Here is a 26,212-nt window from a genome sequence, read left to right on the forward strand (position 1 = left end):
ATTCAAAAGATAATGAAAAAGAAAAACTTCCTGAAATGGAAAACCTGAATCTGCCTGTATTAGGCTCTCCAGAGAAACAGAGCCAATATGATATATAGCGATATATATGAAAGTTATCATAGGGATTGGCCCATGTGGTTACAGAGGCTAAGAAGTCCCATGATCTGCTGTCTGCGAGCTGGACAACCAGGAAAGCTGGTGGTGTCATTCGGTCTGACCCAAAGGCCTGAGAATCAGGAGGCCGATGGTGTAAGTCCCAGTCTGAGTCTGAAGGCCCCCAAACTAAGAGCATGGTGTCCAAAGGCAAAAGTAGGTGGTGAGCAAATTTACCCATATTCCACATTTTTTGTTCTCTTCGGTCCTCAACAGATGGAGTGGTGCCCACTGGGATTGGTAAGGGCAATCTTCTTTGCCAGTCAACAGATTTAAATGCTAATCTCACCCAGAAATAAACCTCACACACATACACATCCAGACAGGGTGTTTTACCAGCTATCTGGGCATCCTTAGACCAGACAAGTTGACACATAAAATTAACCATCATACTTCCCATCAAACAGGCTCACCAAATTCCACAAATAAACAATGATCAAAACAGGAAGATACAGCCTGGCAAATTTATTGAACTTTAGAAATAAAGACCACTGCACGCAGCTAAGAAGATAGGACGCGTCTCTTCGAATGGCAGGAATTAAGCTGGCCTCACACAGAGTTCAGCTTGGCAATTTTCGACGCCAACAGACAGTGGAGCAACCTTTATAGATTTTGAGGAAAAAGAAAATGACTCAAGATTCTATGTGCAGCCAAACTGTCAATCATATGCCATGACAACACAAAGACATTCACAAGTGTGCAAGGGACTAAAAACACACATTGCTCTTGTATGTGAATCAGAAAAGTCTTAATGAAGCAATCTAAGGAGCTCAGAGATGATATAAAATAGGAGAGTCACTGTTCTAAAGGATTAGAGATGAATCCTGCATCCACATAAATAAAGGTAAAGAACTACGGCTGTTATATTATTCAGGACAGAATGGAAATTTACATGAAAACATCTTAAAATTTTTCATGAGAAAGTTTAATAATTTAACAAAACTTGTTATTCCAGAGGATGTAAATGTTTTGTGCAAAAATAAAAACATAACAATTTGAATAAAAAAGATGCATATACCAGTTAAATACACCAGAATGTACCAATGAAAGCTAGGGAAAAAAAGAATGAAGCAAGAAAAAGCAATGTAAGGGTCTTAATTTCCTCATGTTTAATTTCCTAAATTGATAAGTGGAGAAAGATTTAAGAATATTGTTTAAAGTTGTAAAGGTAGCCCATTAGTTGGAAATTAAAACAGTCTATGTATCTTCCATATGCCTCCCGGGGCAATAAGCAATCGAAAACAAGCCAAAATTAATAGTGAAAGAGAGAGCACACACACACACACACACACACACACACACCAAGAAAACAAAAATTACTACATAGAATTACAAAGTTGAAATAAAATATAGGTATTACAAAAATCAGTGAAAATGACATCAAAAACTAAAGTCATCTATTTGCTCTTAGGGACAAACGTTGAAAGTAAAACAATGGCCAGTGATGTACCAGGCAGTCACAAATAAAAAGAAAGCGGGGTTTGCAATATGAATATTAGACACACTCGGATGTAGAGGGGGAAGCATTATAATGCTAAGATATAAAATTCATAATGAAAATGCATATTTAATTCGTCTTTATACACCAAGCAATATAGCATCAAAATAGATAAAAAGTAAAAATTGGAGGTGGGGTGCCTGGGTGGCTCAGTCCGTTAAGCATCTGATTCTTGATTTTAGCTCAGGTCATGATCTCACGGTTTGTGAGTTCGAGCCCCGCTTTGGGCTCTGCGCTGACAGCATGGAGTCTGCTTGGGATTCTCTCTCTCCATCTCTCTCTCTCTGCCCCTTCCCCACTTGTGCTCTCCCTCTCGCTCTCTTTCAAAATAAATAAATGAACATTTAAAAAAGTAAAAATTGTAGGAAATAAAAGGATAAAGTATTTGAAACAAAATAGGATGAGGAGACTTTAAAACACTTCTCTTAGTCACTAGTCTTCCTTAGGTGAATAATAAGTAAATAAGTAAATAGACAAAAAAAAATCCTACTGGATCTGATTAATATAATTAATATCCACTTCTTTTCAAGTGCCCATATCTTTTGCAAAAATTGGATCACAAATAAAACCTCAGTCAATTCTAAGAAAATATAAATGGCACAGGTTTTCTGACTACAATTCAATAAAACTAAAATTAAATAGCAAGAAAGAAAAGTAAAAATGAGAAATCCCCACTAATAGTAAATGCACACACATCTCCTAAACTACTCTCAAGCCAAGATAGAAATCGAAACCATAAGCAGAGAGTAACTAAAAATGATAACAAAAATAATACACATTAAATCTTAAAGCTGAACTCAGATGAAAACAATTTTAAATTCTTTCACTAATAACCATGAATGAAACAAATGAATTTGACATCCAAATCAAGTATTTAGAAAAATAACACTAAAATAAACACAAACGGGGGCGCCCGGGTGGCTCAGTCGGTTGAGCGTCCGACTTCGGCTCAGGTCATGATCTCGAGGTTTGTGAGTTTGAGCCCCGCGTCGGGCTCTGTGCTGACTGCTCGGAGCCTGGAGCCTGCTTCGGATTCTGTGTCTCCCTCTCTCTCTGCTCCTCCCCCACTCATGCTCTGTCTCTCTCTCTCTCTCTCTCTCTCTCTCTCTGTTAAAAAATAAAAATAAACATTAGAAAAAAAGATTTTTTAATAAATAAAATAAAATAAAATAAACACAAACCAAAAAAAAAAAAAAAGGAACTAACAAAGATAAATGCAGCTATAAATGAATTGGCATACAAAACTGGAAGGACTGATACGTAAAATCAAGAGCCAGGTGATGGGAAAGAAATAAAGACCTGGGGTAAAATAAACTACTTGCTAGACTAATCAAGAAAAAAAGTGAGAAAGCACAAAAACACAAAACTTTAACCGGAATAGGAAAATAACCACAGAGACAAAGGGAATTAAAAGAATTCAAAACGGTATTTTGCAAGACTCTAGCTAATACGTTTGAAAACCTGGCCGAGAAGCCCATTATCGTGTCTCTGTTCCCCAGCTTCCAGGCCTCCCTTGCCCAAGGGATGTCCGCCAGGGGGCCGTTGGGAAAGCGTGTTTCAGCTACACGGAACCAACACGGGTGCACTGGCTCTTCCTGTGTTCCCAAAGCTGCCGCGGTCTCCTTGCAGCCACGAGGGAGAAACTAAGAGCCTCCCGGACGACAGGCCACGGGCTGAGCCACGGAATGAACGAACCCTCCATCCGCAGCCTTCTTGTTATCCGAGGAAAAGGAACGTTTCACGTGCATCTTTATGACTCAAGTTTTCTGTTATTTGCAACAAAACGTACTTCCGACTGGAGCACCTACTTGGTTAACTCTGACAAGGACAGCACCTCACATTTGTTCCAAAAAAGGAGCCAAAGCAAGAATGCCACTCTCGCTGTTCTCATTTATCATCGTGCTAGAAGGTTAGCCAACACACATGGGTGAGGGAACTAAATAAGAAATATAAACAATAAACAGAAGAGGGCAAGTTATCATGACCTTAGATGTTATGACTGACAGAGTACCTACCCAAATGGATAAACCGAAAACCATTATTGGGGGCGCCTGGCTGGCTCCGTGGGTTGAGCATCCGACTTCAGCACAGGTCATGATCTCCCAGTTGGTGGGTTCAAGCCCCACATGGGCTCTGTGCTGACAGCTCAGAGATTAGAGTGTGCTTGGGATTCTGTGTCTCCCTCTCTCTGCCCTTCTCCTGCTCATTCTCTGTCTCTCTCTCTCTCTCTGTCTCTCTCTCTCTCAAAAATAAATAAACATTAAAAAAAACCCTTCATTTAAAATATGACTTAATGAGGTGGCTGGCTACACAATTAATATACAAAAATAAATAGGCTTTACTATATAAATATAATCACTAATTAGAGAATATAATGGAAAAAGGATCCCATAGCAGAAAAAAAGATAATAACTAGGAACATGCTTGGAAAAATGGGACTTTTTTTTTTTTTATTAAATCCAACTTAGTTAACATATAGTGTCATAATAATTTCAGGAACAGAATTTAATGATTCGCCACTTACATATAACACCCAGTGCTCATCCTGACAAGTGCCCTCCTTAATGCCCCTCACCCCTTCAGCCCATCCCCCTACCCAACAGCCCTCCAGCAACCCTCAGTTTGTTCTCTGTATGTAAGAGTCTCTTATGGTTTGTCTCCCTCTCTGTTTTTACATTATTTTTCCTTCCCTTCCCCTATGTTCCTCTGTTTTGTATCTTAAATTCCACATATGAGTGAAATCATATGATAGTTGTCTTCCTCTGACTTATTTTGCTTAGCATAATACCATCCAGTTCCATCCACGTTGCTGCAAATGGCAAGATTTCATTCTTTTCAATCACTGAGTAATAGTCCATCATATATATATATATATATATATATATATATATATATATATACCACATCTTTTTTTTTATAATTCTTTTTTTTAATAATTCTTTTTTTTTTTTAACATTTATTTATTATTGACAGACAGAAACAGAGCATGAGCATGGGAGGGGCAGAGAGAGGAGGAGACAGAATCCGAAGCAGGCTCCAGGCTCCAAGCTGTCAGCACAGAGCCCGATGCGGGGCTCGAACCCACGAACCGCGAGATCACGACCCGAGCGGAAGTCAGACGCTTCACCAACTGAGCCACCCAGGCGCCTGGATTCCACATCTTCTTTATCCATTCATCAGTCGATGGACATTTGGGCTCACTCTTTCCATGCTAGAAAAATGGGACTTAAAACCCAAAATCTACTTATTCTTCTGAGGTAATGCTTAACACGATGTTCGTTTTTTCTCTATGAATTATACACTCAGTACAAGCTTAACAGAAGAAAGCTGGAAGGGCAATGTTAAACCAAATGCAAATCATGAAGGAAAATATTAAATGGAACAAAAAGGGATGCTTGATCTTGATCAAGAAGCAATCTCCTAAGAAGATAAAATAGTTATAAATTTTAATGGTTTGAACCGTGTAATGCAAAAATTGTTAGAAAGACCAAAACAATATTAATGAAAAGAAAATAGTGGTGAGATAATTTAGCTCAATTCTCTTAGAAATTGACAGATAAATGACATGAGGATTTGAAAATCATAATGAACAATCCTAATTTAGAAACATACGTAGAAATGCATGCCCAACAAACAGAAAATAGTCACTCTATTCAAAATCATTTAGCTTTCCAAAATGGTTATATATATATGTGTATACACGCATGCCATAATATATACATGTAGTAATACTCTCATGAAGAAATCTAGTTCCTAAAGGAAAAATCATAAATGCCACTTCTTGTCATTATAATTCAATTAAACTAGAAATGAAAAATTCTAAAACTTTGGGCATTTACACATTTCCTTCTAGATAACACATGTCAAAAAGAAAATAAACATGATGGAATATTTAGAAACTGATCAAAATCGAGGCACTACAATTCAAAGTTGGTTGGGATGTGCTCGAAGTAACATTTCAAAAAATGTAACGCCTTAAAGTGCATTTACTAGAAAACAATGAAGACTCAAAATTAAATAATTAAGCATTCAATTCAAGAAGTTGAGAGAAAGAACAATGGCCTAAAAGGAAAGCCTGATCTATTCACATCTCCTCTCCAGGATAAAATCAGAAATTATTGCAACAGAAAGCCAAATGGGAAACTTGATCATCATAATCACTAGTGGCTTCTTTTAAAATAGCTGATGAAACAGACAAAACTCTGGCAATTCTAACCATGAAAAACATAGAGAAAACATACATAAAAGTATTAGTAACGAAATATGAGACATAATCAAAGTCATGGAAAAAACGGAATCAGAGAATATTTGCATACTCTCTCTTCTGCAAAGCTGTTTTAATAACTCTTGTACATTATGTTAAGAGAAATATAACCGCAGCCGGACAGAGGAGAAGATTGGGGGGGCCGTCCCTGCCTGCACGTGGCAGAACTTAGCTTCGCTTAGAAGCACACTGTGCATTCCATTTCCACCTCAATAAAGTCATTTCCACTGGTAAAAACACAAGCATTTGGATTTTCAGCTTAAATTTAGACACCGAGGGGTGGCACGAAGTGTTTTTAAAACTGATCGCACTAACATGAAACACTGAGGGAGCAGGGCCATCGTGTTGAGGACCAGCGCCTAGGTCTAAGGAAGCCAAAGGCCTTCTCCACGCCACTGCAGAGACGGGAAGAGGCAGCCCAGAAGTGCGAGAAAGGATTCCACCTCCTTCTGTTTTCTAGAAGAGGGCACCGAATTGTTGGGAATTTCTTGCTATGAAAATAATATAGTCGCCGTAGCCGAGGGCAGATATCAAATTAAAAGAAAAGCGAAAGGGGGGCCTGGGTGGCTCAGTTGGTTAAGCGTCCGACTTCGGCTCAGGTCATGATCTCACGGTCCGTGAGTTCGAGCCCCGCGTCGAGCTCTGTGCTGACAGCTCGGAGCCTGTTTCAGATTCTGTGTCTCCCTCTCTCTGACCCTCCCCCATTCATGCTCTGTTTCTCTCTGTCTCAAAAATAAATAAACGTTGAAAAAAAAATTAAAAAAAAAAAGAAAACCGAAAAAGAAACAACACCCCAGTAGCAACAAACTTGCCAAGGAAGGGCCCAGATTTTGGTTTTTAATTCCATTCTCCCGTGAAAGGAACCAGGGGTCCTTGGAGAAATGGCTGATTCTAGGACTGGGGCAGAAAATATAACAGATGATCCAGGAGCCTGCTTAAGATTCTCTCTCTCTCTCTCTCTCTCTGTCCCTTGCCCCCACTCACACTCTCTCTAAAATGGAAAAATTTTTTAATTAAAATAAAAAGGACTTAGGTAAAAACTAAAGGAATATAAATGAACCGTGATCTTTACTAATCATGTATCAATGTTGGTTCATTAATTGTCACAAATGTCCAATACTAATGTAAGATTATTAATAACAGGGGAAACTGGGTGCCAGGTACATGGGAATTCTTAATTTTTCTGAAAATCCAAAACTGGAACGAAAAACAAAGTCTATCACAAAGAAAAAAGGGGTAATTGATGGAGCTAGGGTATGATCAAAGCAGCCTGACTCTACAGCCCGTGGTGTTAATAAGTAGATAATTTTCTAGAAAAATTAAAATGATCACAATTTCCTTAATAAAGAGAACACAAAACTAAACAGAACAATGAGTCAAGATAAAGGCAACAGGTCCAGATGGTCTCATAAACAAGTTTTTCCAAAGGAACCAATGAGTCCTTTGACATGTATGGCGTTCCAGAGAATTAAAAAAAAAAAAAAAAAAAGATGTTTCCCCACTCGTTCTGTAGAACTAGTATAATTCTGACACCAAATAGGACAAAAAAATAATACACACACACACACGCACACACATGCACACACCCACACACGCAAACACACACACATTAAACTAATGCTATTTGTGAATACACATTTACATGGGATGCAATAATAAATTTTATGCTGGGGAAAGTCAGAGTAGCCCGAGTGAGTCACCAGAGGCCTGGCAGCCACACTGTCTACCTACGAGTACAGAACGAGTTTAATATTTAACAGCTTTATATATGCTTATGTATATGAGCATTGCTGTGTTTTCAAGTCTGTAAATAGATAGATCAGGATCTGGAAGGACATAGACCACACTGCTTAGAAGGGTGAGAGAACTGACCAGAGTCACGGTTGGTTTAAAAAAGGGGGGTGGACTTTATTCAATTATCTTCCATTATTTAAAAAAAATTTATTGGTTAAAATAAGATACATATATTCAATCCACCATGGGGGAAGGGAAGGGGAAAAAAATAGTTACAAACAGAGGGCGGGAGGCAAACCATAAAAGACTCTTAAATACAGAGAACAAACTGAGAGTTGATGGAGGGGGGTGGGGAAGAGGGAAAAATGGGTGATGGGCACTGAGGAGGGCACTTGTTGGCATGAGCACTTGGGTGTTGTATGGAAACCATGAACCATGGGAATCTACCCCAAAAACTAAGAGCACGCTTTACACACTGTGTGTTAGCCAATTTGACAAGTATATATTAAAAAAATAAAATAAAAGTAAAACACAATGTAAACAAAAAAAAGATACATATATTCAATCCAATCTAATCAAAATCTTAATGGAAACATTTTTTTTTAAACGTTTATTTATTTTTGAGACAGAGAGAGACAGAGCATGAATGGGGGGTGGGGGGGCAGAGAGAGAGGGAGACACAGAATCTGAAACAGGCTCCAGGCTCTGAGCTGTCAGCACAGAGCCCGACGTGGGGCTGGAACTCCCAGACCGTGAGATCATGACCTGAGCCGAAGTCGGACGCTTAACCGACCAAGCCACCCAGGCGCCCCATGAAAACATTTTTGATGTGATAATATGATATGATGATTTGGTGCAACGAACATAAGACTCATCTGTGGAAAGGAGCATGTGCAAATGGAGAATCACAAAGTTGGGGAATACAAAATTTGCCCTAAACTGATAGTAAGATACGTTATAAATCTCAGTGTTTTAATAAGTGTCCTAGTGACTCAGGAATAGATGGAAATGTCAACAGATTATAGTGTCCAGAAATGAACTCAAGTATATGTAAATTTAATGTATGATGAAAGTGACATTTCAAATCAATGGGGACATAATGGAGGGGGAAACTCAGATGTCTAGCCATTTGGAAAACATTAAGTTAAATCTCTCTCACACTGTTTTACCCTGAAATAGAAAGCAGATGTGTCAAAGATTTAAATGCAGAAATCTAAAGCTACACAAGGACTAGAAGAAAACACAAGTGACTTGTGTAATGTTGGCAGGGGAAAGCTTCTCTGATACGGCGAGGAGAGTAGAAACCACACAAAACCACACCATTGGGCTCCCAAAGAATACCTGTGCACGATAAGGAATACTGTAAGTAAAATCAAGATAAAAGATAAGCCAGGGAAAATGTCTGCCACATGTACAGGATGAAAACTCATGTCCTATGTAGAAAAATCAGAAGACGTGAAAAATCCCCAGACGAACCAGAAAAAGGAAGCAACAGAAAGGGAAACAGGCAAAATCCTCATTTAGTGCCACGTAGCAATTCTTCCGCACACAAAATGTGCACCCCCTTTCGCCAAGACAGTCCACTCCTAGGATTCAATTCTCTAGATTGAATTCGCCAGAGAAATTGGGAGTATGGTTTGCAATAAGAAAAGAATGTAGAAAAACCCAAAGTACGCTGACGGAGTATCGGTTAAATAAATTGTGGTATATCCATATAATGGAATACTCTGCAACCATCAAAAATGAAAAGGTCAATCTATATGTACTGACATGCAAGTCTCCAAGGTAATTTTTTTTTTAACGTTTTATTTATTTTTGAGACGGAGAGAGACAGAGCATGAACGGGGGAGGGGCAGAGAGAGAGGGAGACACAGAATCGGAAGCAGGCTCCAGGCTCCGAGCCATCAGCCCAGAGCCCGACGCGGGGCTCGAACTCACGGACCGCAAGATCGTGACCTGAGCCGAAGTCGGACGTTTAACCGACTGAGCCACCCAGGCGCCCCTCCAAGGTAATTTTTAAGTGGGAAAAACGTTGCACGGCAAAGTGATCACGTCTTCATAAAATAATCGGAATACGTATAATTGCATAATCACAGGAAAGGATCTTGGAAGAATGTACACCAATCTGTCACAAGGATGATTTCTAAGAAGTGGGGAAAAAAGTGAAGTAGAGACATCTCTATGCTCTTTCTCACATTTACGTATAGTTTGGATGCTTTGAAGTTTGTACCCTATAATCAAGAAAAGCAAGACTTAAAATTCAGAAAGCGTTTTAAAACTGTTAAGGTTGTCTTCTCACGTTTCCATTCTGCATTTCCTAGCCAAGTGAAAATTTCTAGAACAACAAAAAGGCAACCAACGTGACTGATAAGCCAGCTGAATGAGTTCAGCGTCAAAGGCAATATCAAATTTTCAGCCAGAGAGCTAGTTCATTCACAAAGAACATTAAAAACCGGGATTAAGAGAGAAGCCCCACAGAAAACCATCACAATCGCGTCCACAAACCCCACTAGTCCTTCACTTTCCTAGCAGCCTGATGGTGGCATTAGCCAGGCTCAATGAGCGATGAGTAAGTAGCTTTGGATAAGAAGTTGCCATTCCAATGGGATACTTGGCCAGAGAACTGACTAAATGGAAACTTTGTGACCTGAAGAAGGTCCCCAGGCTGGTTGGGACGCTGGCGGCAGCTGTGGCTTAGCGAAGGAACCCTGGATTTGAGAGTCCTGAAATTTGGGTTGGGTATTTCATCGGGATTGAGTTAGAAAATTAATTATCTTCTTGGAGCCTCATTTTCTTCCTCTGAAAAATGGGATTCGTGATATTTATCTCATGGGGTTGTGGCGAAAGATCGAATTTTGGGGCGCCTGGGGGGCTCGGTCGGTTGGGGGTCAGACTTCGGCTCAGGTCATGATCTCCTGGCTCGTGGGTTCAGGCCCTGTGTCGGGCTCTGTGCTGACATCTTGGAGCCTGGAGCCTGCTTTGGATTCTCTGCCCTTCCCCGCTTGTGCTCTGCCTCTGTCTCTCTCTCAAACATAAGTAAACATTTAAAAAAGGAATAAAAAAAAGAAAGATCAAGTTTAAACATGTGTATGGAACACTGTGGAAACAGTAAGGCAGTGTGAACGTATAAACTGTTACTATGCTACTTGTGGAATGTGTGGGACCGTAACTCTCAGCTCCTGAATTCAACGCACCGTGATAGGGCCAGGGTCGCTGGATAAAATACAGGATGCCTAGTTAAATCTGAATTTCAGATAAACGCTAAGTAAGTTGTTAATGTATGTCCTATGATAACCGAGCACAAGTGAGCATTTAGTTTCAACTATTTTCTACTCTCTCATTTCAAATCAATTCGATGCACCTCCCCAATTATTTTGAAAGCTCTGCGGGAATACAGATCGTATCCTACGTATGATTACCTACTATCCAGGTGTGCTCGAGGATGCTCAAACACTGCCATGCTTATACCAAACACTAAATAGATGATAACGAAAACAAGGATTTGGTTTGGGTGTCGCTAGTCCCTCTAACACCTTTTCAGGGCTTGAATAAACTTGCTAATGTCTACAGGGTGCTCTCATCTGGCCTCCCTGGGAACCTATGACATATCTAGTGCTCAGGAGCTCAGATACTACATTTCTAGAAGCTAAGGAAAGAAGGTTCCAGAAACCGAAGAGGACATGAATGGAGCTAAGCTCATTCCTATTCGCTCTCATGCCACTGTGTAACTCGGGCGCTTGAGTCACCCACCCTTGGCTTAAAATCTTAATTTCTTCCTCTACTCTGCTTGAGCGTTGCTACATGGCTACGATTCACTACGAGACAAACAAACCTTTGGAGTCTATCTGATTTCTTAAAAAAGAAGAAGGACAATGTGCACTTTTAAGCATGGACACGAACTCAGGTTTTGCTGGGTTTTAGGCTACCAGATTTTGCAAAAAAAAAAAAAAAAAAAACCCAAAAAACAAAAGACAGCATTTTTAAAACACTGGTCTCTGTCGTCCTTTCTTACTTGGCTCTTTCTCGCTAAACTTTTCAGTGAGGCTTTGGAGCAACCACAAATACCCCTGAGTTAAAAGAACATATTAAATCAGTGCTGGGTTAGAAGAAAGGAGAAAAACCAAAGACTGTAAGAGTTACCCTACCCATAGACAAGATGATGTCTAGACGCACTATGCATAATACGTGGTGGTTTTGTGTTGTTTTTTTTTTTTTGAGGGAAGGTACAGGACTTTCTCAGAACTCTTTGATGAACTATACACTTGAATCACACACACACACACACACACACACACGAAAATGTGACAAGGAAATACTTTGCATATTGAGTTGTGACCATGGTTATGTAGGAGTGTATACCATTTCCAATTAAACAAAGAAATAGGCAGCAGAAAACACTTTTTTAAAAACCATGAAGTCTCTTTGAAAGAAAAGCAGAATTTGCACTCTACCTTATTCATTAAAGTTAGAAACTGCCATGCCTCTAATGAGCCGCCTGAGGGTGGAGAAAGTGTCTTGAATAGCTATATTCCGAGGAGTACTTGGCATCATCACTGAAACATAATGTGGGATTGCAATTGTGTGGGGTTTTTTCCCCAGTGAATAGGAAGTGATCAAAGATAACACTGCCTGAGAAAGAATTAAAATAGTGTAACATTGCATCAAGTTATAGCCAATGCCAATCATTATATGGATGAATGAACAAGATCCTTTAAATAATGGTATAGACGTGCTGTGGCATTCAAAATATAATGACCAACTTCAGTGGGGTTCAAATAAAAATGCAAAAGCATGTGCCCACTCATCTGGCCAGAACACTGAAGTATAAGCACGTCTCTTTAAATAGATCCGTGAGCCACATCCTTCATTTACATCATCTATAAACCGCTGGACTATAGGCAGTAGATTAATTCAAAAAGGCTGCCTTCGGAATTTTATTTTAGCAAAGGGAAATGCTATCTGCTAGAAGGATACTAGAAAAATTAGAGGCACGGGAAGAAAAAATAAAGTAAAAAGGACCTCTATAATTACGGTGCGATCACCTTTCCCTCCGTGAAGGGACAGGAAAGGAAAGGCACAATACAAGAATTGAAGTCATCATTGTGTGTGAGAGTTCCTGGCGTATAATGCTAGACAGAGCTATTTACTGGAAAAAGTGTTGGTTTATTTACATGCTAAACAGCACCACCTTCTTAGCTTCCGCGACTGACAAATAATGGCACAGCAAGGAAGAGAAAGAAAAGGCAATCTTCCTTCTTCCAGAGAGAATCGGAACAAGACAGACAAGGGGTTGTCACAAATCCAAACATCTTGACCCCATCATTATAAAATGGAGTGCCCAGCCTCTCCACACATCTCCAAAGAGATAATCTTTGCTTTTTCGCTAACAAGAATCGTAGCAAGGGAACTTGACTCCGCATCCAGAAGAAGGGATAAGAGAGAGAGGGAAAATAATCAATATTTGCCTCCATCTGGGAGATCTCCATAGCACAACTCTTTCAAAAGATGGGGAAAATAAAATTTAGTCTTTGTCAGAGGACTCATAAACAAGGCTAAACGCGTCCTTGCGCACTTGATAAAAACAAAGGTGAAAGATATCTGATTTGATGAACAAAGACTGGGCCAATGAATGGAGTGAGTCATTTTAATACGGTAAACAGGAGATCTGAATAAAAAGATCAAAGGAGGCCAGAGAGTGAAACGCACCCACGATTGCAAGTGCTCCCCAGGGAATGACAAGAACAAAATTGGGAGATTTTGCTCAGAGAGACACTGCCACCGATTTTAATGTCGTTGTCTGTGCTAATCAAGGCACCGCCTTTGAGCTCTCCTTAAAAGTTTTCACTTCTTTGATTTAGAAAATAATGCTTGCAACTTGCAGTCGGTATATATAAATTCTGGCAGATACTAGGAGGGGAAATGCGGGCACCGAGTGGGGAAACAAAATATGCGAGATATCGTTCTAGTTTTGCCCATTCCTTGGGCAACTTTCTAAATTTTATATGCTTACCTTATTCTAAATATCTGCATTTAATAATAAAGCACACTGCTTCTCCCCACCCCTCCTTTTGTTTCTGTTTTTTAAACAAAGAAGACCGGGTAGAGAGAAGTTACGTAAGAAACTGTATTGACAGGATATCCATCTTTTTATTTCCTCATTTGACTTTTAGTTTACCGAGTGGGATTTAGTCCATAAGAAAGTTATCTGCGTACTTTAAAATTTACTTTAAAATTTATTGAGAGCCTACAGTTAATTACAGATTAAAAAAAAATGTCTGCAGCATTCTGGTTGAATTTTAGTTTAGCTAGTCCAAGGAATGACGGTAAGCTCACAGTGGTGCCACGCTTGGGAAGGTGGTGATGAAAATGGTGGGGAAAGGGGGGCTGCGGTCATTAGCAGCCTAGAAATTGGCCACACGTCCCTCCCAGAATCAAGCATGTCAGTGTGTTCGCTGAGGGCCTCACGGGTGGTGAGCGCTCACTGAGGGCTGGGACTAGGCCTGGATGTTGGGCCAGGGCCCAAGAGACAGAGCCAGCAGCCAGAGCCCATCCGCCGTGGCCCAGCAGCCTTTGCCCCCGCCACCAGTAGCCAGCAGTCCTTGCCCCACAGCCATTACCCGGCAGTCCTTGCCCCACAGCCATTACCCGGCAGTCCTTGCCCCACAGCCATTACCCTCCAGTCCTTGCCCCACAGCCATTACCCGGCAGTCTTTGCCCCACAGCCACTGCCCCATCCAGTTACCTGGCACCATTACCAGGAGGTTGTTGCCCCCTGCCATTACCCGGCAGCCATTGTGTGTGTCCCCAGTGACCCAATACGATGCCCAAGCCGCATTCCTGGAGGGATGGCTGTGCAGTCTTCCTCCATGACCCCAGAGTCTTCGGAACCCGGAAGGCCCGGCCACGCACCGCGGAGCGTTCTGGCCCCAGATGTTTGGGAGGCACCCTGGGACCTGGGGCCTGGGCTCCTCGGGAGGGAGAGTAAGTGACTCCTCCGGGGGCAGAAGCTGAGGCTGAGTAAAGCCTGCCCGCCTGGACGCGTGTCCAAGGCGCCAGCCTAAGGCGGAGGCCTAAGGACATTCTGGAATCCTCCTGGAATCCTAAAGAGATTCGGAGACCGGTCTATTTACTAGACGCCTCTAGGGTTGGGAGAGTTCTTTAAAGCGCTGATTTGGGTAAGATAAATTGCCTAAGTGAGGGGATTAACTAGAAGCTTCTGCTTCGCCCAGATAGACGTGCCCTCAGCCTGCCAAAACCCATCCTCTGCGCTTGGCCCAGCCCTGGCCCCAGCAGCGCTCTGCCTCGCCTATCGGTAAACGAAGGAGGAAACTCCTAGAGGCTGTGCCCCGCGGTGGCCAGGACTCGGCCTTTCGCACGGTGTCGCCCACGTCGAACCCCGGCCAGGGCTTTATCACTGTGATGTCAGAGGGGTCCGCCTGGGAGAGCTCGGCGTGGAGGAGGGCCCCCGGACAGCAGGCCACGTCCCCCGCGGCAGCTGCAAAGGACGGGAAGGAAGTGGGGGGTAGCGTTCGAGAAATCTGTTCTGTGCCTGGCACAGCGGCTGCCTCCTCCCCCCCCCCGGCCGTGTGGCCTGGGAAACGTGGCAGGCGGAAGCTGCCGTGGCACCTCAGAACCTGGACGTCTGACAGGCACTGGCAGAGAAGCCTGCCGGCTTTGGGAGGCATTTCCTAAACAGGCTCCTGTTGTGGAGAAGGAGCGACTTGGGTTTCGGACCCCAGGACCCCTCCGAGGCCCCGCACATTTCCAAGCCCGATGAATGAGGTCGCCAGGCAGTCTGTGGAAAGGCTTCTGTGAAGAAATCAGCAGAAATTGGATTCGTTCCTATTGATGAAATGTCAAACTTCGTGCCAGACCTAAATACAAATCGTGGCCTACGACTATGTCCTCGAACGGCATACAAAGAGAAAGGGTTTGGGGCAAAATATGGCAGTTCCGTTCTGGAAAACAAAATTCGATCTTGGAAGCTTACAGTGCAGGCCTTAAACATTAAAGCTGCAAGCTTTTCACAGTATTTCCAGCATTGACTGGTTATGCAAGTAAAGTGATGGGTTTACCATTTCAAGAAAATACTTCACATCATTTATACACTTTGGGTAAGATCAATTTTTTTGTGGTTTTTTTCTTTTTTCTTTCTTTTCTTTCTTTCTTTTTTTTTTTTTTTTTTACATTTTTAGAAGGTATTCTGGATGAAAAAAATTCACAGGGAGAACTACAGAAGCCCCGGCCCCCAAGAAGGCCAGTCTGCAGGCTACAACTATAATACAGCATACCTCACAATTGTTACTTTTTTAAAAAGATTTTTTTAAATATTTATTTTTGAGAGAGAGAGAGAGACAGAGCATGAGTGAAGGATGGGTCAGGCAGAGAGAGAGGGAGACACAGCATCCGAAGCTGGCTCCAGGCTCCGAGCTGTCGGCACACAGCCCGACGCGAGGCTCGAACTCACAAACCAGGAGATCGTGACCTGAGCTGAAGTCGGACGCTTAACCGACTGAGCCCCCCAGGTGCCCCAACAATTGTTACTTCTTAACTCTGTATTCCCTAAAGGTGGGGAATTCCTTCAAGCAGGAGGAGGGCCAGAAAAAGTGGAGAGGCACGTTGGAATTTCCAGGGTAAATTCCACAGTGTGGTGAAGAAAGACTATTCTATAGACTATTTTCATGATACAAATTAGAGACGTTAAGCCTCGACAAAATCTCTGTCTAGTGGGGGATATGTGTAAAGAGGAGAAGTTAATTAAGCTAAGTTAGCCTGATGCGGGGCTTGAACTCACAACCCTGAGATCAAGACCTGGGATCAACAGTTGGGTGCTCAGCCGACGGAGCCACCCAAACACCCCGATATTAAGTCAACTTAAATAAAAAATAAAGATTGGAAAGTGTTCATAATATTAATATTAAGCTGGTAATAAGGTAAAGAATTTATCTACTAAGAAAGGACTTGGGTAGAGGGGCACCTGGGTGGCTCAGCGGGTTGAGTGTCTCACTCTTGGTTTCGGCTCAGGTCATGATCTCACGGGTTGTGGGCCGGACCCCAAGTTGGACTCCTCACTGACAGTGCAGGGCCTGCTCGGGATTCTCTGTCCCCCTCTCGCTCTCTGCCCCTTCCCCACTTCTTCTCTCTCTCTCAAAATAAATAAGCTTTTTTTTTTTTTTTTTTTTAAGAAAGGAGTTAGGTAGAGAAAATAATCACATGAAAGCATAAATATATGGTATAGGCTGATGGAAACTTCCTAGCTGAATTAAAACTTAACATTTCATTGGAGAACATCTTTAGGCAGTGAACGATAGACTGTAGATTTCCAAAACTGAGGAACTAAGATCATGAAATTCACCTTTCATTTCTATATTTAGACGCAAATAAACTTATATTTAAATTTGAAAGCAGACAAGTATTCAGATCCTTAATACTGTGATTTTATTCTCAATAATTGCCTTTTATTTTCAATGCCTTTTAGGTCTTTACAGTACCTCATGCCACAATTTAATCTCTCTTTAAACTTAATTTAATGCCCAATTTAATCTCCATATGACAGCTAATAATTAAGAGAACTCATGTTGTGTGGCATAATGTTTGGTTGTGTTGGTCATGTGTATGTGTCAGGCACAATACTGTTTTGTACCATGCAATTTCATGAACAGTGCCACTCGATATGTTTATTTAGGAAGAGCAAAAACCCAAGCTACCCTCTTCTGAGAGTCAAAGCGTAGGTTTTCATGGTGACGGTGTGGACAGCAAAAGATTTCACAGGCTACAGGGGGCCTGGGTGGCTCAGTTGGTTAAGCACCTGACTTCGGCTCAGGTCATGATCTCAGTTTGTGAGTTCCAGTCCCACTCCTGGGGGAGCTTGAGCCTTGCTCCGGGCTCCACGTTCTCTCTCCCTCTCTCTCTGCACCTCCTGGGATTCTCTCTCTCTCACTCTCTCTCTCTCTCTCTCAAAAATAAATAAATAACTAAATAAAATCTTAAAAAGATTTTACATGCTACAGAGGCTTACTTTAGTATTTGCACTTTGCATGTATACATGCACAAACCCATAGCATGTGTATCTTACATGTATAGATCTGAACAGTATATGTGCACAAATCTGAAACGATCGTTTTGTAAGCATAGTAGTAGGTGGATTAATAATTTGTGTCAGTGGTTTTCACCCTTTTCCCCCTCTTTGTCATGAAACCTTTCAAAGGAATGCTTACTTGCAAGCCCAGTTTGCAAAACAGACACACAGGTATCTTTGCTCGGAGGAAGGTGTTTGTGGGGGCGGGGAATGGGGGGAGGGGCTAGAGGCAGCCTTGTAGGTTCACCCGTCAGTGGCTCTCGAGCCCTTTCATGGAGGCCCTTGAACTTCTGAGCACATTTTGCAAATTGTTGTCATATGTGATGCCCTACGTCTCTAGTGCACCTTTATAGTATTTCATTCCCCCAGTATTCGATGGTTTTTTTCATCTTACGGGTGAGAGAAGAGGGACTCCGACAATTCATTTTCCCTCTGCCACATTATCGAGTGATCAAATTTAGGGCTTGAATTCAAATCTTCTGTTCTGACTCGTGTTATTTCCCCATTATTTCATATTGTCTATAACAATAGAAAACATGCTGGGATGTTTTCTAACGTCCAAGTAGGATGAAGTAGAATTTATGTAAAGCATGAGCGTTTCTTAACGTCCTTCTACAGCAAAAGTGAGTGACAGTAGTCCCGTGGATCACAGTCCTGTGGTTTGCCCAGGTCACCGATTGCAGATATGCCTATAACCCGCAGCCTGTAAGGCTGGCCCTTTCTTTCCCACTCGAGAAAGCATGTTGGGATACAGGTCACGAGGGTGATGTTATCATCGGCGTCAATTTTTATCTACGGACAAGACGAACAGCTCACAGACTTCATTTTTGGTGGAAACAATTGTTTTTCATCTTCCTGGTTGACAGGCAGTGCACCTAAAGAAGCACAGTTAGCGATCAGCAGCTTGAGAAATATTATTAGACTGTAATATGAAAATCAAAAGTCACTTTAGTGGGAGAAGAGACTTAATGGGAGCCAGTGAAAAACAGAAAATTAGGAAAGAAGAACAAACTGCTTGGGTATAAGATGGGAAGCGTTTTACTGTAATTGGAATTAATGGAGCAGGTGACAAGGACATTCAGTGCCGGTCAGATGTTCAATGACGAGTGTTGGTAAAGATGTGGAGAAAAGGGAGCCCTCGGGCCCCGTGGATGGAATGTAAGTTGGTGCAGCCACTGTGGAAAACCGTGGGGCGTCTCCTCGAAAAGTTAAAAACAGATCTACTGTCTGATGTGGCAATTCCGCTTCTGGGTATTTATCCAAAGGAAATGAAAATGGCAGCTGATTTTTCAGTTTTTCACCTGCATTGTTCACTGCAGCATTTGCAATAGTCAAGACATCGAAGGCACCTAGCTGTCCACTGTTGGACGAATGGGTGAAGAAAATGCGTGACTAGACCACGGACTACTACTCAGCCCTAAAAGAGAAGGAAATCCCGCCATTTGCAACAGCGTGGATGGACCTTGAGGGTATTATGCTAAGTGAGATACGTCAGGCAGAGAAAAAGGTGATCTCACTTATATGTGGAATCTCAAGCAACACAAAACAAAACACACCTGAGCCCATGGATACAGAGAATAGATTGGTGGCTGCCAAGGGCGGGGGGAGGGGAGCACGAAGTATGTGAAGAGGGTCAAAGCATACAAACTTCCAGTTACAAAATAAGTCCTGGGGATGTAATGTACAGCATGGAGACTATGGTTAATAGGACTCTTGCATGTTTGAAAGTTGCTTACGAGAGTAGGACTTAAAAAAATAACTTTAACTGCGTGGTGATGGTTGTTAACCAGACTTATTACAGTGATCGTTTCACAATATATACAAATATTGAATCATTGTGTTGTATACATGACACTAATATAGTGTTATATGTCAATTATATCTCAATAACAAAAATCGGCCACAAATTAAGATCTTAGAGACGATGGAGAATAATATGAGTGTAGGGGAAAAAAGGCTAAGGTTTCAGTTGAACCATTTTGAAGAGAGAAACCTAATAATGAGTGTGGAACCATCTTGTCTCAGTTTCGTAAAGGGCAGGACAAGACAGAGGAGATACACAAGAGAATTTTGCCATGACAGGGGTGGCAGACATTAAAATGGGAAAGCCAGTAAAGCTAAGAATCTCATTAAACATAGGAAAATCTCGGGATGCCTGGGTGGCTCAGTCTGACTTTGGCTCGGGTCATGATCTCGTGGTCTGTGGGTTCGAGCCCCATATCGGGCTCTGTGCTGATAGCTCAGAGCCTGGAGCCTGCTTCAGATTCTGTGTCTCCCTCTTTCTCTCTGTCCCTCCCCCACTCACACTCTGTCTCTCAAAAATGAATAAACTTCAAAAAAAAATTTAAAAGTACAGGAAAATTCCTTACTTATCTAAACAATTGAAGTTTGTATTTCAAGGCAAAAGTACTAGCCAATGATCCACTTTGGATCTCATACAGTTTTGTGACTCCCCTGGCCAACAGAATGCCAGAGAATTAAAAAAAAAAATTTTTTTAATGTTTACTTATTTTTGAGACCAAGGGAGACAGAGCGCGAGTTCGGGCGCACGAACCGTGAGATCATGACCTGAGCCGAAGCCGGCCGCTCAACCGACTGAGCCACCCAGGCGCCCCTCGAATGCCAGAGAATTTTCAGCAGAGGAATTATAGACACGCAACAGTGGGGGTGTCCATGAAACGTTAATAGATGGCATGGGAAAATCGGTCCTGCGCTGAAGTCACTCGAGGAGGTACTAGGTTTACAAATGTATACGGGTGTCTTCAGGATAAGACTTCTCAGACCCCTCGATACGTTCATGTACATGGTAAAGCTGAGAGCACAAGAAAGTCAGAAGCATTTCCCAAACAGCTCAATAAAGGACTTTCCCCCTACCCTTTCGTACCTCACAGAACACGGAAGTTCTGGAGAATGCCAATGTACAGCAATGCTGTTAAGCAAGTCAGAAAATCGGCAGATACCTCCTAATTCAGAGGAAAGGCCGATGCGTCTGGAACCAAGGATAGCAATTTCACACCACTGAAATTTTCCCGCCCCACATCACACCGGACTGGGGTTCCACGGAACACCCTTCGTCCTTTGGGTCGGGCTCTTCTGGCCCAGCTGTTTTCGCTTACCCAGCACAGAGTACAGATTCCCACCTTCCTTTCTCTGTTTAACTGACTTTCCCCACTTCGAATGTCCCGCACCAAACACCTGTTAGCCACGGAGCACACAGCCGAGGCAGAAGGAGGACGAACTGAAGGATCCCGCCCTCCACAGGCTTCCAGATCAGCATTGCTGCCTCTGACCCAAAGCCTTGCCGATGTTTCCCTGCACTGACTCTTCTGAAGTCGGTGGATGTGATGTTTCCACCTCTCTTATAACTCTTGCCATATTTTGCTTTGTACCATAGTTATTTTAAACGTAGTATATTAATGTCTTCATAGATATCAATTTCTGTTGAGCGTTCTCATTAATTAGGAGCTATCTGCCAATTACTGACTTCCTTGGGAACACGGCCCTACCGTCGGCATTCTCCAGAACTCCCGTGTGTTGTGAGGTATGAATGTTTGAACTAGTTTGCAGGTATTGAACTATTTGTAAGATGCTTCTGGTTGGTTCCCTTGGCTCAGAGCCTTACGGTGTACAGGAGCAGATCAAGGGGTCTAAGAAGTCTTGTCCTGAGGACACCTACATAGTTTTTAAAACTTCGATAGATAGTAAATATTAAATATTGCCAGGCACTGTGCTGGATGTTATTCAAGGTGAGGAAAGGAACTTCACCTTCAGAGCAATTAGCACCCAGGGTAAAACGTCGTATGGCACATAGGGAGTTATTGATTTTTTTTTCTTTTTTTGACAAACTGACAGGTAATTGACAAATAAAAGTTTATATCTTTATTTTTTTTTTAACGTTTATTTATTTTTGAGACAGAGAGAGACAGAGCATGAACGGGGGAGGGGCAGAGAGAGAGGGAGACACAGAATCGGAAGCAGGCTCCAGGCTCCGAGCCGTCAGCCCAGAGCCCGACGCGGGGCTCGAACTCACAGACCGCGAGATCGTGACCTGAGTTGAAGTCGGACGCTTAACCGACTGAGCCACACAGGCGCCCCTAAAAGTTTATATCTTTAAAGTGTACGACATGATATGTATACATTTTGAAATGACCACCACAGTCAACTTAATGAACGCCATCACATAATAACCTTTTTTATTATTATTTTTTTTGCTAGGAAACAGTTCGCGAGTTTGCCTATCATCCTTGCGCAGGGGGCGTGCTAATCTCTGTATCATTCCAGACATGTGCTGCCAAAGGGACACTAGTCTTCCACTGTTAGCACAACTCTTAAATCCCCTGACCTACGAAGAAATGTAACAATTTGCCATTAGTGGTATACACCCTCCAATGCTGTTTTCCTTTGCCTCGCCCTCCCAGCCTCCACTCCCATAGAGGAAATTAAAGACCCTTTCCTAATTTAACTTCAAATTCATGTTTCTTTGTACACATAAATGTGACCATGTCTAAGGTCCCCTGAACCTTTTTTCTTAAAATCGATTTGAAGGAGAGGTAGGAAATTTAATATTAATGTTGTATGTTTTTTTTAAGTCTTTTGGGGTTACCCTTTATTTCTTAATTGTTTTCCTCTTCCATATTTATTTTTCCACTTAAAGCTAAATAACAAAAGGAAACAAAAGTGGAACTATTAAAAAGAAAATAATTAACAATTAGATATTTACAATACTCAGAATTTTGCTTTATAAAAATATTGTTAAAGCTATTACTCATGTTGAAGTTTTAGCGTTCATTAATGCATGTATTTTGTGCAAAATCAGCAAATTCCACATTCCCAGTTTGGCTGTTATACACACAAATTAATGAATGTACTTTAATGAGTTTGATTAATATGCAGCAGCTTAAGATCCATTTTGCATTATTAGCCCATGAAATGTTCCTCGTTGAATGCTGCTGAATCAGAATGCTGTATTTGCCTGGGAAGGCTCTCTCTCTCTCTCTCTCTCTCTCTCTCACACACACACACACACACAGACGCTCTTCACAAATAATGTAAAGCTAAGATTTTCATAATTATCATAATTCACTCATTAAGATATTAGCAAACTGTCACAACCACAGAAGAGTCTCTATGCATGGAATTTTCCATCTCTTGCCTTCACCCAAGATATACATGCAGTGCCTGTGCCAGAGAATGTTAAATGGAAACCCTACTTCTGCATTTTATTAGCAACTTTTGCAAACTACAAACAGCTTGAGTGTTGTATAAATTTATAGTTGTACTTGCACATTTGTGACGGTGGTTTTCGGCATGCAAGTTTTATCTAAGAGTTTTTACTTGCAACTGAACACAGCAATTCCAAAACCTCAAGAACTAAAGGAAAATAAAATTGAAGTGCCTTTACAATTGTGTGATTTGTACATTATTTATTTCAAAACAAGATTAAAGACACTGTATTCCCAGAAACATTCTCTTCTGGTAGAAGCCACTGAGATGGAAAATTTCATCTATTTCAAACTGATTTTTTTGCCTGAATGACTCTCACGTATTTTCCTAAAACCCAGTCATGTCGAACAATTTCTTCTACCTTAATAATACTATGCAAGTAGCCAGGAAGATTCGAGTGTTGAACTGGTAGAAGGCACTTGGCCAAGTAGGTGCCCGACTGTATTTTGATTTCCTACGCTCAGACGTACTTACTCTTTTCTTATCTTCTGATCCCCTGGCTCAGCAGTACTTCTAGATAAGAATTTCTGCATATTTCTGTCCTAGGAACACTTGGCCAAATTTGAGTTAGAGAATGCATTTTAGATCAAAATCTCAAATACGAATACGGTAGCGAAACCCATTTCCCCAGTTTAGGAGGTAATAGAAGGAGCTCAAAATGGCTGACAAAGGGCACATGTATTTTCAGTGTCCTTCCCAACATGCCATTTGTGCCATCACAATGCCTCTAGTGACAGGAGTGCTCCTCATCTTCTTAAAGATGACTGGTCTACGACAGAGCTACCTGGTTGCGATATAAGGAGTCAGATTTCAATGAAATAATTGATGCTTTTTCTTCAGCCTTTTCTCTCTTAAGTAAAAAACTATTTTTTGGGGGGGGCGCCTCGGTGGCTCAGTCGGTTGAGCATCCGACTTCGGCTCAGGTCACGATCTTGCGGTCTGTGAGTTCGAGCCCCGCGTCGGGCTCTGTGCCGATGGCTCGGAGCCTGGAGCCTGCTTCGGGTTCTGTGTCTCCCTCTCTCTCTGCCCCTCCCCTGCTCATGCTCTGTCTCTCTCTCTCTCTCTCTCTCTCAAAAATAAAAATTAAAACATTAAAAAAGATTTTTTTAATTAAAAAAATAAAAAAATTGTTTTTTGCTTCAACTACTATTGTCATTGACTCACCACCTTCTCTGGTGACATACATAATTTTTAAAAGAACTGATTTTAAAATAGCATGTAAAATTTTCTCATAGAAACCACTGCTAAGCAGGAAAGGTAATGGGAATGTATGCTTTGGATGGGTCCTTGTCATGATCTTGAATTAACAAGATAAAGAATGTGGTATAAGTCTTAATCTATGATCCCAAGAAGTATATGAGAAAGCTACAGAAGTAAATTCAGACTTGGAAATTTAGGATTTTCTTTGTAGGAAAAAGATGACAATGTTAGCAATGGCTGGTCAGTCTTCTCAAATGGCTATCAGCTATTTTGATTCTACTCGACAAATCAAAGAAGCCATCATTTTTCTAAACAGCAGGGGTGAAAAAAAAAAACCAACATTCTGAACTAGGTTCTTGATCCACTCACACTCACGAAGAATCTTCTGGGTGAAGGAGTATGATGCTTCCCATGACAGCCCTGGACCATCTATAGAGAAAGAGGGACGTGGCCAGTTAAGCCTTCCCCAAATGACCACGTAACTCCTTTTCTGATAACAGAAAATTGAAAAGGCATAAGTCCCAAGCTTTTTCTTTTATGATGCCCCATTTGCAATAAAGAAGTCATCAGAAAAATGGATTCTTACTTGCTAACCTGACACATGCCGTCCAGGGATTAGAAGGAGATAATTTGTCAATACTGTCAGCCAAATGCAGCTGTGGTCCCATCCATTACCTAAGGTCTATTTTCATTTTTCCCAATTCCAAGGTGTTTGTTTAATTAAAATGAAAAATGGAATGATCATGCTCCCTAGAAGGTCATTTTGTCTCCTTCCAGCAGTTGAGTGACATACTTTTAACTTTGTAAAGTCACTTGTTTACAATTTAAAGTTTAGTTACTGCACAACGTGCTTACCTTGTATGTAGTAGCTAATTTGCCGTGACAGAGGAGAAAGAGAACCCAGTACCACTAAGTCCTGTGAAGAAAGCACACTCAACAGCATTCTGTCCCCAGTTCGGGGGAATCGTATGTTGTGCGTGTATCAGTAGGGCTCTGTTGTAAATGGTAGGAGGCATTTTCACTATTTTAGGCAGAAAGGGTGCTTTACAGGGAATTGGGAACCTAAACGTGCATTAGAAGGTTTAGAACAACAGGCTCTCCACTGACCTCCGGGAACCACTCCCAGGACAACTTTGCAGAACCCGGCGTCCAAGGGCACCGAATCGGGAAGCTGTCGTGGCAACTGTCACCCCCAGGGTCATGGCAGATCTCTGACTTTAGCTGCTTTCCAGGCGTCAGGAGGCCACCACTGCAGTTGTCGGGTCCAGGAGATTGCCGCCTAGGCTGCAGTCTGCTGAGAGAGTGCGGCCCAAGGTCTTTAGGGCCACGCTGAAATCGGCAAGAGGAAAATGGATGTCCCCACACTGCTTCTCCCTCCCCTGAACCGGGCTCCACATACAGGTCTCAGGAGCTTGCCTCTGATTGGCCAAACCTAAATGGCTCCTTTAACTGCACGGGAGCCTGGGAAATGTGCATTTTGTTTTGTTTTAATTTTCTGGTCTTCTCAATCCGAGAAAGCATGCTAATAGGAGGTTAGAACAGAGTTGAGCTAGTTTACCAAATATACTCCAATACCCGTAGACTCACTTTCTGCTACTGGTGACCAGGCATAAATTCCTTCCCCGGTCCCTATTTTTAACACACTGGTGTTATTCTTCCTTTTGTCTTTTTGGGGATTTTATACCAGTTTTCTTAAAGTCTTTTCAGATTGTTCTATGACTTCCATCTCACCGGGAGTAAATAAGTCCTGATGTGGTAGGCAGAATAATGTCCTCCTGCAAAGATGTTTATGTCCTAACTGCTTGGAACCTGTGAACATGTTACATTACGTGGAGAATTAAGGTTGTTCTTTAAAAACGATTTTTTTAAATTTATTATTCTTGAGAGAGCGAGAAAGCACGCGAGCGGGGAAGGGGCAGAGAGGGGAGGGGAGAGAGGACCTGTGTGGACAGCAGAGAGCCTGATGCGGGGCTCGAACGCATGAACCGTGAGATCGTGACGTGGGCTGAAGCTGGACACTTAACTGACTGAGCCACCCAGGTGCCCCGAGAGTTAAGGTCGT

At 41.9% G+C, this 26,212-nt stretch overlaps 1 long non-coding RNA gene and 1 pseudogene across 1 annotated transcript in view; both read right to left on the minus strand.

The window, feature by feature from the left end:
• The window catches only part of LOC128779075 (uncharacterized), a 113,644-nt gene that overhangs the window by 72,737 nt on the left and 14,695 nt on the right, over positions 1–26,212 (minus strand). The gene's annotated exons all lie outside the window — the stretch shown is intronic.
• On the minus strand, positions 21,935–22,030 carry LOC128772593 (U6 spliceosomal RNA; annotated as a pseudogene).

The sequence above is a fragment of the Panthera pardus genome, unplaced genomic scaffold (assembly GCF_024362965.1).
Source record: "Panthera pardus isolate Hobbes unplaced genomic scaffold, ASM2436296v1 HiC_scaffold_22, whole genome shotgun sequence".
Taxonomy (NCBI): Eukaryota; Metazoa; Chordata; class Mammalia; order Carnivora; family Felidae; genus Panthera; species Panthera pardus.